The 14,030-nt window shown below is 36.8% G+C and overlaps 1 pseudogene; it reads left to right on the top strand.

Moving 5' to 3' along the window:
* LOC118749654 overlaps positions 1-13,075 on the top strand; it is a 122,476-nt pseudogene extending 109,401 nt beyond the window's left edge.
* The last annotated feature ends 955 nt before the right edge of the window (positions 13,076-14,030 follow it).

Raw genomic sequence — 14,030 nt, forward strand, 5'->3', positions numbered from 1 at the left:
GTCTTCATATTTATCTTTTCCTTTATCCTGATCTATATCTTCATTCCATTTACGTATTTACCCCCACCATTGTTATTAGGTTAGGTAGTTAAATTTTCCTTCCTCTTTTTCTTTATATTGTTTCTTTAGTGATATCTTGTCATGTGTTGAAATTGGGTGTGGTGAGTTGCAGTGTGGTGGAATTGGGTGTGGGAGTTACGGTGTTATGAATTCAGGTGTGGTGAATTTAGTTGTGGTGAGTTGAGGTGTGGTGAATTAAGGTGTGGTGAGTTAAGATGTGGTGAGAAAGTTGGGGTGTGGTGAGTTAAGGTGTGGTGAATTGAAGTGTGGTGGATTTAGGTGTGGTGAATTAAGGTTTGGTGAATTTAGGTGTGGGGAGTGAAGTAGTGGTGGATTTAGGTGTGGGGAGTTAAGGTGGGGTGAATTAATGTGTAGCGAACTCAGGTGGAGTAAGTTTTTAAGCGGAGGTGAGATGAGTTGAGGTGAGTTAAGTTAAGTTAAGGGGTTAAGTTAAGATAAGTTATCTTTATCCTTATCTTCATATTCATCTTCATCTTCTTCCTCGTCTTGGTCTTCATCATCTTTATCCTTTCCTTTATCCTGATCTAAATATGTCCATTCTTTTCTTCATTTACATATTCACCCCACCATTGTTATTAGGTTAGGTATTTAAATTTTCCTTCCCCTTTGTCTTTATATTTAGGTTTCTTTACTTTTATTTTAATTTCTGTATTTATCCCTTTCTTCTTCTCCATACTCAAAATTATCTTCATCCTTGTTTGAGGCTAATCTATTCATGTACATACATACATACATCTTATTCCTAAACTGCTGCTTAGCACGTTTCATTAATTCACTATCAATATTAAGGCATACATTTAGGAGGCATTTCCGCCCCAACCATGTACATGTATGGCATTGGTATTGGTGTGACTTTTGAATTGATTTTTTCGCTCTATTTTAAAGTAATTTGAATTTTAAAAATTGCCTGCACATCAGCATCAAAATACCTTTCTAATGATATATAATTGTTTATACCTTAGAAGTACAGTTTAGCCGTAAAAGGGGTGTAAAGGAAACATGATTGCCTATTTATATAATTGATTTATAATTTTTATTAGTAAAACTTGAAAAATTAAAATCTTTGTACATTACGGTAGGACATACAAAGACAGATATGTGAGTATGCATAAAATTGCTTTACGAATCTTAGAACATGCTGATTTTTTAAATTTAAATTTCAAAAATAATGATTATTTTCCATCCCTGCTTTAAATAATTTTAGTTAAAAGCCGGTTTCTCTCTTTGCGCCAGGAAGCAAACTTTATACTTAAGATCCTCTCGTTGCTTTGTTTGAGTGTGGGGGGGTTAAATCGCCGAAACAAATGCCCTTGGTCGGGTAAAACCCGGGTCATTCCGGTACGTAGAACTGACTGTTATGGGAATGTGTGAGGGTTGTAATTAAGGCTGATGATACCCGGGCACCCTGGTATATACATATATAATACACATATGTTGGTGCCGGTTAAACGAAAAATACCCGGGTAATGCGACTAAAATGCACTTAAATTCAAACTTCTAATTTTTGTAAATGCATACGCATTAGAGTGGTTCATAAAAACAATCTTTCTGGAAATCCATAAACGCTACATCAGAATATTGTTATTTGCGATAAAAAAAGAGACACGTATTTTTTTATTTTGAAAAAAAAAAGTTTTGGTCGGTTTTTTGTAAAATCGCTGATGTTCTAAATGTTTTTATTTTCTTGGCATTTAAAATGTAGCTAAATGTGGTTTTTACATATAATTACTCTGATTTTATTGGGCAACATTCCCTTAATTACACACCTTTCTTTGACAGTTAGAATGGGCCTAGTTCCCGAAAATATGCATTCGAAAATACCCTAGTAAAATTAAAACGTTGATACTGAACGATTTACGCCTTGTCATGGGTTGGAACTTGTTACCGGGATGTTTCTGGGTTTGCTAATTAGGAATCTGAAGTCAGTTTTTCAAAATTCAAAATGGCGATCCACTTTTTTAAAAAATGATTGGATTTGTTCGAAACCCGGCACTCGAGCGTTTTTGGGGTCGCCAATTACTAACCTTAAGTAAATTTTTTTTAATTCGAAATGGCGGATCCAATATGGCGATCAAATTAAAAAAAAATTACTAAAATTAAAACGTTGATACTGAACGTTTTAAGCATTGTCAAGGGTTGAAACTCGTTTCCAATGTGTTTCTGAGCTTGCTGATTATGAATCTGATGTCGGATTTTCAAAATTCAAAATGGTGGATCCAAAATGGCGACCAAATGAAAAAAATAATGATGGGATTTATTTGAAACCCTTAACCGCCATTAACTGCATCAGAAACCCACTGGAAACGAGTTTCAACCCTTGAAAATGTTTAAAACGTTCAGTATCAACGTTTTAATTTTAGTAATTTTTATACCCGAGCGCACTTGTGCACAAGGGAATTATAAATTTGTTCACATAACGGTTGTTTGTAACAGGCAAAACGAATCGAGATAGATATAGACAAATGTATACATAAATGATCAGAATGAAAAGAGAGATCGATTAAGCGGTGACTGTCTGTCTGTCCGTCCGTCCGTCTGTGCACACGATAACTCGAGTAAAAATTTAGATATTAGATGGTATTGACAATGGGCGAAATCGGACTGTAACCACGCCTACCTCCCATACAACGGTAATTTTCAGAAATACGAAAGCTGCGATATTTTAGTAATTACTGAATATTATTCACTCAAAATTGATATTTACAATAAGTTTTAGATGAAAAATAAGAATATTATAAATTTTTGGAAGATGGGCGTAGCCACGCCCACTTATGGTTACATGTTTATATCTTGGTAACCGCTGCACCAATTTCTTCCAAACTTGGCGCAGTTGTTGACATTTGCATACTATACGAAATGGCCGAAAATTTTTTAAATCGGTCTATAACCATGCCCACATCCCATATAACGGTAATTTAGAGAAATACGAAAACTGCGATAAATCAGTAAATATTAAAGCTAATTTATTCAAAATTGATGCTTGCGACAACTCCTTGCCAAGAAATACGTGTATGATAAAATTTTGGAAAATGGGCGTGGCACCGCCCACTTTTGATCACATAAATGTATCTCGGTAACCGTTCTACCAATTTGTACCAAATTTGGTGTGGTTATTGTGCTTGCCACATAGAAGAAAAACGTTGAAAACTATTGAAATCAGCCTAAGATTACGGCCGCTTTTCATATAATGGTAAATTTCAGAAATACTTGAAACTTCAATATTTCGAAGTTTAAGGACGCTAATTTACTCAAAATTGTTACACCCCGGCTTACCATGTAGCGGTAGCTTTCGTAAAGGTGACAAACATATATTTAATACTTGCGCCGGGTATTTAATGTTCGGCTACGCCCGAACTTAGACTTCGTTACTTGTTAATCGCTAGTATAAATTTACAATGGGGTATGGTTGGTTTTCTGGTTATACAGGTTCATTTCCATGACTATACTTAATCCTGTTCCCGCATTCTGGCCAACGTGAACAGCCCACGTGCGAGATGCAGTAGCGAAACCATGTGAAGCCTTGGGTCACGGAAGAAAGATAGGAGCCCTCGGAGGGCCACTACGACTTATTCGGTTCAAGGTCTCACTAAGGTTCAGAGTTTCTGTTTGGCTGTAGACGTTGCTAAAAGCGGCCTTCTGTTGTCTTCGAGCAAGTGGCTCGTTATATATGTATATAACTGAACATCTATAAGAATTATCCTAGTAATGGGTTGCGCACTGGGCGCACAGTTCCAACAATGGAAATTCCAAAATAGCACCGCTTAATTAATCAGAGTTGGAAATATTGGCCGATGTATGTATGTACATACATTAAGGTGGACCTAATTCGTATGAAGCTAAAAACCCTACTTTTTAGGTGGGATACCATTCAACAACGTGTGTTTGGTAGAAAAATTGTGAAATATTAAATGTAAGCACAGTGTGCGGTTATTTAGAACTTTCGCCTTTTTTATACCCGAGCGCATTTGTGCACAAGGGTATTATAACTTTGTTCACATAACGGTTGTTTGTAACAGGCAAAACGAATCGAGATAGATATAGACAAATGTATTCATAAATGATCAGAATGAAAAGAGAAATCGATTAAGCGGTGACTGTCTGCCCGTCCGTCCGTCCGTTCGTCCGTCTGTCCGTCCGTCTGTCCGTCCGTCTGCGCACACGATAACTCGAGTAAAAATTTAGATATCTTAACGAAACTTGGTACGTACACTTCTTTCTGGCGTAGGACGGATGGTATTGAAAATGGGCGAAATCGGACTGTAATCGCGCCTACCTCCCATACAACGGTAATTTTCAGAAATACGAAAACTGCGATATTTTAGTAATTACTGAAGATTATTCACTCAAAATTGATAGTTACAATAAGTTTTAGATGAAAAATAAGAATATTATAAATTTTTGGAAGATGGGCGTAGCCACGCCCACTTATGGTTACATGTTTATATCTTGGTAGCCGCTGCACCAATTTCTTCCAAACTTGGCGCAGTTGTTGGTCTTGATATACTATACGAAATGGCCGAAAATTTTTTAAATCGGTCAATAACCATGCCCACATCCCATATAACGGTAATTTAGAGATATACTTAAACTACGATAAATCAGTAAATATTAAAGCTAAGTTATTTAAAATTGATGCGACAACTCTTTGCCAAGAAATACGCTTATGATAAAATTTTGGAAAATGGGCGTGGCACCGCCCACTTATGATCACATATATGTATCTCGGTAACCGTTCTACCAATTTGTACCAAATTTGGTGTGGTTATTGTGCTTGTCACATAGAAGAAAAACGTTGAAAATTATTGAAATCGGCCTAAGATTACGGCCGCTTTTCATATAATGGTAAATTTCAGAAATACTTGAAACTTCAATATTTCGAAATTTAAGGACGCTAATTTACTCAAAATTGGTACACCCCGGCTTACCATGAAGCGGTAGCTTTCGTAAAGGTGAAAAACATATATTTAATACTTGCGCCGGGTATTTATTGTTCGGCTAGCCCGAACTTAGACTTCCATACTTGTTTATTTTTCGCTTTGTGTATTTCGGCTCAGACTGGTGTTGATTTTTGTCAAGTAGTTACTTATTATCTAATAGTTGGTGCCGTTCCTCAAATAATTGTTGTTGTCACTAGAGCTGTAAAACTATCGATGGTACTATCAATACTATCGAATGGTTCTATTTTTTTGCACTATCGAATGGTCGTTGGCCATTATCGATAGTATTTATTTGAGGAAAAATACATATGTATGTACATATTGTTTCTATTATATGTACTACTTGGTGTGCATTTCTTTATTTTTGAAAATGGGAATTTGGCAACCTATTACCGGGTTTTACACGGTTCAAGTATTGAGTTCAATTCTGTTTGCTAATGGAAGAGAGGGATTGAGAAGAAAAGAGAAGAGTACATATGAGCCATTCTTTTTGAAGTGAAACTTCTTTAGCGGCGGTTGGTTGGTTGAGAGTAAATTGGCAAATTCAGCGGAAATGATGCAACGGAGGTGATGCAACGGAAATGGTGCAACGGAAATGGTGCAATGGAAATGGTTGGGGCTGAAACAAGTACTTCTTGTGTGTATGCAACGGAAATGATGCAACGGAAATGGTGAAATGGAAATGGTGCAACGGAAATGGTTGGGGCTGAAACAAGGGCTTCTTGCGTGTATGCATATCGTATTACTTAAACAAAAATTTGCTAATATAAGGTTAAAGAATAACACTTAGAAAAAGACCAATACAAGAATGAAAGTTAAGGTGACTACGTACATAAATGAAGACAAGGATAAAGGCAAAGGTAAGAATAAAAACAAAAACAAAGATGCGTAAAGATAACGGCAAAAATGAATACCAAGGTAAATTTAAACACTTTACTTATATATATAAGGGCAAATGTGCAGGGGAATATGTAGCTGAAAAAAATGATGAGCATAAAAGTAAAGACAAAGAGGAGGATGAGGATACCGATAAAAGCAAAGATGAAGATAGGGAAGAAAGATTAAAATAGCGGTAATTATAGAGGAAAGGATATAGAGAGAGACACAGAGACTCAGTCTGGGAACTATTTTGGGATTTTAGAGATTTTCGGGATTCTCGAGACTTATCGATAAAATAATCGATATTTTTATCGGTTTTGTTATCGATATTTATCTATTTTGTTATCGATATTTACCGATTTTGTTATCGATATTCATCGATTTTGTTATCGATAATTATTGATTTTGTTATCGATTCTTGTCGATTTTGTTATCGATATTTATCGACTTTGTTAGCGATATTTATCAGTTTTGTTATCGATTTTGTTATAGATATTTATCGATTTTGTTATCGATATTTATCGATTTTGTTATCGATATTTATCGATTCTGTTATCGATATAAATCGATTTTGTTATCGATATGTATCGATTTTGTTATCGATATTTATCGGATTTGTTGTCGATTTAGCTACCAATGGTATTATCGATATTGCTAGTGAAATTTTTATCGAATTTGTCATCGATTTTGTTATCGATATTTTGATGGACGTTATAATCGACTTTGTTATCGATAGAGTATAAAGATAAAAATGAAGATAATGGAAAAACAGAATAAAACGAAAAGTGGTAGAGGTAGGGATCTACATTGATAGAAAAAAAGCGAAAAAATATAACCTTAAGCAAAAGCAGATGTGTGTATGGATAGATAGATAAGCAACGTAAGTTTCACTTCTACAGTGTGGCCCAGGCGCACTTGCTTTTTTTTAGTAGGACGGGTTTCGTAAAAAAAATTATGTCACGGCTCCGATTGGCTTCAAATTTTTTATGGGTTCTATACTGAAATAAGCTAACACGTGTCTGAGGATTTTTTTTTTTAATTTTTTTTCTTCGGAGATATGATCTGTCAAAATTTGCATTTTTTCGTGATTCTGGCTAATCATGTACTTCTTCAAATCGTTATATCTCGGGTTCTGCTCATTGTACAGACTTCGTCTTAACGTCGTTTTAAAGCTAAAGAAACGGGCTTAACAATCCTATATATAAGGTGGCCAAGATTGTCCTAAAGCTAACTTAGCTACTAACAGCTGAACTTTTTGAAGTTGATTTGCATAGTGAAGACCAGTAAATTAGGGATTAAAATTATACCATCGTAATCGTTTTTTAATTCTCTATAAAAAAACGTGGTTAAAAAATGGGGTTTTTCAAGAACTATTTTTTAAATATTTTTCTTTACGACGAGATGGTTTATTTTGAGAGAACAATTGTTGATTCTCACAAAATCAAGGTTACGATATCAGCCATGGCCGCCATCTTGATGACGTAAATGGCTCAATTTTTGGAGTTGCCAGATTCATAAAAAATTATCTTATAAAAATACACTATTTTAGTCAAAAATACACCAAGTTTAATTTCAAATATGTGTAACCCTGATATTTACCGTTTGACAATTTGCATCGAAGTTTGTGCTTTTTTCTGCGCCTTTGAGTTTATTTAAATTATTAAAAATTTAAGTGCGCTGTTTTTGATTGCAAAACTTATACTGGTTTTACCCTATGTCTAAATGTATTTCCTGTATTTCAATCTCCGCAACTGTATTTATAAAATCATACATAAACAAACATCAAATATTTAAAAATATTAACTTCAAACATATCTCGTTGTGAAAATGAAGACGGATGTGATTTAGCAACTGGATTTATTAAATCTTAATAGATAAATCTCTCAATGGAGACATAGCATAATGTAATTTGCTAAAATGTTAAATAAAATTGTTAAACAGAATAAATTGTTAAACTCCAAAAATTGAGCCATTCACGTCATCAAGATGGCGGCCATGGCTGATGTCGTAACCTTGTATTCTATGAACCTTGATTTTTTGAGAATCAACTATTGTTTGTAATTTATTTTCGTAAGATATATTTAGTAAGGTGTTAAACATCGGGCTTTTGCAAAAAGTAAAATTTTATTGCGGATTCCGATAGAATACCTATCCAGAAATAATATTTGTTCGGCAAGACTTTTCTGTAAGGTGACAAACCCCTAGAAATGGGCGTGGCAATTGCAGATTTTATTGCAGATTTAAGCAGATTATCGCTGCAACATTTGTTCCCCACCTTTTTAATCCATATAGATATTCTGGCGAAATCCACAATAAAGTCTAAATTTATGACCTTTGGTTTTAATATAGCCATGCCCGTTTATAGAATATTTTTGGATTGAAAAAGTTGTGGAACAAATGTGGTTAACGAAGCGATATTCTGCCGAAATCCGCAATAAAATCTGCGTTTTGCTAACTTTAGTCCTGCAATTGCCTGCCCATTTCTAGGAGTTTGTCACCTTACGGAAATGTGTTTGGAGCCTTTTCTCACAGTCTTACCACATTTAACTTTCACTGCTTAGTTTACTCTAGTCTTGCTGTCAAATCTTGTCGTAGTGTTGTCAAATCAAGTCCCTGCGCGGGCGCCATTTGTGACGAACTCCGGGTTATGCTGGGGTATGCTCATCGGCTGCCGGGTTCTCAACAAAAATAATGAGGGTTCGTTTTTCGGTTTATAGCAAATCACTCGTCTGTCTTGGTCGTACGTTAAGAGGACGGGAGTAGAACCTACCCGTTCCTCTCCGATTGGTGGGCGTAGCTCCGTCCCACCAAATATAATTACGGCTATAGTAAAGTAGCGAGAGTAGAACCTACCCACAACCTTCCAAGAGAGGGAGTAAAACCTGCCCGTCTCTGAATACCTGGCTAAGATCTATGGGAGTGGGAGTAGAACCTGCCCGTCTCCTGATACCTAGCATAGAGAGTAGAGCCTACCCTATGCGTGCAAAAGCCCCCAACTCTGCAGAAGTCGCCTGACGTCTCCTGTCTGCTTTGATTGCTGGCCGGCTATTTATACAAATTGCCGGCCGTAGTCGCGTCGCGTTTGCCCCGTTGTCCTTTGCGCTTTGTTCTTTATTGCCATCGTGCTTAAAGTATATGTACAATTGTATGTATATGATTATATGAAAAATAACGGTAGTTCAAATCACTTAGTGCTGTACGATATGTGGCTACAATTCAAAGTATGTATTTTCAATTCAAAGCATGTATTACTTAACAATTATATATTTTATGTACAATTAAAAAATTATGTGTATATATATATGAGTGTTATGGGGGCTCCAAGCCCTAGGATTGGGGTCCTCACAACATTAGGTTGGTAGGCTACTTCTGGTACAAAAAATAAGCTGACAAAGCCTTATACTTATTCATTCACCTGAAGATTTTGTACTTTTGTTGTAACAGCTTGTTCAAATTATAGATTCTTTTCACATATATTTAGAACTTTTAAAATCACAATTACTTAATGAAGTTTCCGTAAAACGAGAAGTACCTAGGTTGATGAACGTATTGTTGTGAAATAATTGTGAAAAAAATTTTAAAAATTTTTTCATTTCAATATAAAAACCTTTTATATTTTCAACATTGGGTTTCGTTAAAAATTCTTAAATAATTGGAGAACGAATCTCTTGCTAGATCATTCGTTAACGAATGTATTCTACCCTCGTTGTGAATGCGGAATCCAGCCCGTTTTCGAAGAAAATTTTTATGAAAGAGAGCTTCTATTTCCTCTAGACAATGGACTTCATCTCATTTGTTTCTCATTTTCTTCATTTGGATTTCATTTTAAAAGTAAATGCTTTATAAATATACGCGTCAAACATTATAGAATATTTGCTCTTAAAAACTTATAGCTCTTTGCTATAAACGATTACTTAGCACTTGTAGCCATGATACAATAATTTTTAGAAGGTAGTTTCACTTCTTCTTCTTATCCGCCATGTTAGCTATCTGGCAGAAAACGTGTTTCGTATTTTTTGTTGTTCAAAAAAAAAATCCAGCTTTTGACGTTGGAAAATAAAACAAAGAAAAGCCAAACATATAAGTAGAGAAATATTCGAATATTTTGTAATAATTTTCTTCATAAAAAATTAAGTGCTGCTTTCGTGGATATTGCAACACACGGAATAGATGTAAGGACACAGCAATAAGAGCCACCGCACACCACAGACTTTATCGGCCGCCTATTTAAATGATAGGACTCGCTTGAAATATGTACATGAAGATGTATGGAGGTGCGTACATTACACCAGCTTAATCGCTCTGACCAATAAGTTGTGGTGCAATGGAAAGACTAGCGAGCACATCTAAATTGGCGGCCGATAAAGTCCGTGGTGTGCGATGGATCTAATCCATTATAAACAAGAAATATTGCTGTTATATTTTCATTTTTATGATTTTTATTCATGTGATTAGCAGTGGCAAAAATGTATGTATAAAATACGTATATTTATATTAAAAATTAAGCGATCAGTTATGAAACATATAAATTTTTACATGTTCTGTTAAAAAATATCTAAAATAACAAGCGATAATCCCCAAGTTCTATATCGGAGCAGTGGCCACATTGCGTGTTTGTTACAGACACGGTTTATGTCAAAAATTTTCAAGTGAAACTACCTTCTAAAAATTATTGTATCATGCTTGTAGCAGTAAACTTACTGCAAGTTTATTTCAAAACATCTTTTTGAAGTGCTTGTGAGATCACATTTCAACTATTTAAAGCAGTGTCTATTCAATTTACGAATAGGAAGAGGTCATAAAAGCAAAACTATCTGATTTTTGTTTAGTTATCGCGTTTGATATAAAAACACTTGAAAGTACGAGTATTATCGATACTTTTTTGCAAATATGAGTACTGGCATCGATTCTTCTTTAGAGTATTCTATATGAGTACTAGTATCGATACTTTTCTAAAAAGTTCTATCACTATATGTTGGGGAGAAATAGGTAGGATAGCAACAAAATAATGTAGTATGTATTTATAGATATAGACATGCGCCTATCAACAGCAACAAAAAATTTACTCTTTGGACACTATCCAATATTATCCATTCCCCTGGTTGATGTTTGAAACGTAATCAGAGATTGTTTTTTTTTCAAACGTAGTGAACAATAATAAAAATATTTTGTAAATTTCAATATCAAATGAAACGTAAGAAACAATATGGGTCGTCACACCGAGCTCGGTATTCGGTAACTCGGTGTCCTGTAATTTTTTCTAATGTATTCTGTTTGTGTAAAATAGTGTTACACAAGCAAAATACATGGGAAAAAATTACCGAACACCGAGTTACCGAGTACCAAGCTTCGGTGTGAAGACCCATAATATCTACGTCTGCCGGTCTTACTAGTATATTATAATATTTCCCCATATGGTATGGAAGATTCTTATAGATTTTCCCTATGTACATTCGTTTGCGGTATATAATCGTAAATGCGCTTAATTTTTACCTCTCCACATTTTTTCGGGTGCCCGGGTACCCGCGTAATTACCATACTCCCTGGGTACCCGGTCTGCCAGGGTAGGGCTTCACCCGCTACCCTGGTGAAATCATCTGCCCTAGCTATAATCCCTAAGTGCGGCCACAGGTCGCCTACGCAGAAAGGTGTTCAGCCCGTTTTCTTCGCAACACAGAAAGAGAATTCTACTTTGTGAGGGTTATAATCCCTAAAGGCCGCCGCAGGTCGCCTACGCAGAAAGGTGTTCTCTGCAAAAGGTGTTCAGCCCATTTTCTTCGCAACACAGAAAGAAAATTTTACTTTGTGGGGGTTATAATTCCTAAGCGAGGCCGCAGGCCGCCTACGCAGAAAGGTGGTCTCTGCAAAAGGTGTTCAGCCCTTTTCTTCGCAACATAGAAAGAGAATTCGACTTTGTAAGGGTTATAATCCCTTTTAGTGCGGCCGCAGACCGCCTACGCAGAAGGTGTTCTCTGCGAAATTAGTTCAGCCCCTTTTCTTCGCAACACAGATATGGAATTCTACTATGTGAGGGTCATAATCCCTCAGGTTTTCTCTGAAAAAGGTGTTCAGCCCCTTTTATTCGCAACACAGAAAGAGAATTCTACTTTGTGAGGGTTATAATAACGGTGACCATCCGTTCTGTTTTTTGCAGGACCGTACTGTTTTTCAAAGGTCGGTCCTGCGTAGTTTTTCAAACCTAAAAAACCTGAAAATGTACTGATTTTTTCCAAGTGTCCTGCATTTGTCCCGCATTTTATTCGTTATTTTAAAATTATCGGACAATGGATGGATTTTTTCAAAAATGTGTTTTTTTGGTACTTTTCGTAGCTTTTCTTCAATATCTCATGAAAAAATCTCCCAATCAACGTAAGCGACTTACAGCTCGAAGGGTATTGATGTGCCTCTTACCAAAATATATAACTTGTGGCGACTTCAATGAAAATTATTAGTGCTTCAATCAAATACGCAGCTTTATTTGATATTTTTTTTCATTAGTTTAAAAATTCGATAAATAAGATATATCATTACAGTAAATTTTGATCCAAAGATAATGAAAATCGGATTAGAAATGTAGATGCTATGAAACGCAATCTGCACAAATTATATATTTTTGAAAAGGGCACATAAATACCTTTGTAACTCGTCGTTTACGTCGATTCATGACGTCGATTTTTGACAAATTACTGCGAAAAGTACCAAAAAACAAAAAAGTTATTGTTTTCGTTTTGAACGACTCAAAATTTGCCTATAAAATAATCTTTTAAAGATTTCCACTTTTCGTATAAGCTATTGTAATTATAATATGTTTTACTATACTTTTATAAATATTCATGTAAAAAAGATTAATATCGATGAAGAAAACGTGATTCGTTTTTTAAGTTTAAAATGTATTAAGAATTTAGAATCATAAATACTCTTTTGATATTTTTATACTAAGTAAGTATATTGTGAGGACTAAATATCCGCGGACTTTAGCCCACACGAACCCAAACCCCTACACCAACAATAACGACTACACCGGCAACAATAACGACTACAGCAACATCATCGAAACGGCTAACCAACACGAGAGACCGCAACATGTAGCCACACAACTCAGCAACACGAAGAACACCAGCTATAACAGATGGGACTTGGCAACATACGAGACAGTCAGCACGGAGCTGTGGTCGTGAACGCACAGCTACTAGAGAATAGCTCTCGACTTGTACATAGGCGACTATACAAGGCCTGGCTGTTCAAAGGTAGAGCGCCGCCACCCCACAGTCAACCGTGAAGCCGCGCGACGGCGACGCCAGTTCGCCTACCAGCCCCGCGCCGACGCCGCCCAGAGAAGCACACCGACGTCGCCCAAAATCTAAGCGTCGTTAGCGGAGCCGTGGTCGTGAACGCACCGCTGCTAATGAATAGCGCATGACCTGTACATAGGCGACTATACAGGGCTTGGCTGTTCAAAGGTAGAGCGCCGCCACGCCACAGTCCACCGCGAACACGCGTAACGGCGACGCCCGCTCGCAACGCAGCAGAGAACCGACGTCGTACATCCGCAGAGCGCCGGCATAGTAACGCCGACGTCACATACTAGCAGAGCGCCGACACAGTAGCGCCGACGTCGTATAGAAGCAGAGCGCCGGCATAGTAACGCCGACGTCACATAGCAGCAGAGCGCCGGCGTCGCACAGCGACCGAGCGACGATACAGCAGCGCCGACAGAATAGCACCGTTAGGAATTTACATCCCGTTAATCATATTGTGTTTGTAATCTTAAGAATTTCCTCGTTATAGAGAATAAGGATAAATAAATAAATTACTATTTGCAAAGGCCCCACGATATAAATTTATTGTAACGGACCCTGGGCACGGCGAGTATACCCCAGCATAGAAAACAGAAGCGACGCAGCCTTCACAGAAAACGCTTCGTTACAATTGGCGCCCGAGCAGGGACACTGCAAATAGTACAATACGAGGAGAAGATTTCGAAGCCAATAATTAAACCAGCCATGACAGAACCAGTGAGCATAGCGTGGCTGGACAGCGTATCCAAGGAACAGTTGGTGTCCATCACACAGGAACTGGGCATCGAACACACGGGCACCGCTCGAGAGATAAGGAAACGGATAGCGGCATGGG

This window comes from Rhagoletis pomonella, unplaced genomic scaffold, assembly GCF_013731165.1.
Source record: "Rhagoletis pomonella isolate Grant_MI unplaced genomic scaffold, Rhpom_1.0 Rhpom_scaffold_00028, whole genome shotgun sequence".
Taxonomy (NCBI): domain Eukaryota; kingdom Metazoa; phylum Arthropoda; class Insecta; order Diptera; family Tephritidae; genus Rhagoletis; species Rhagoletis pomonella.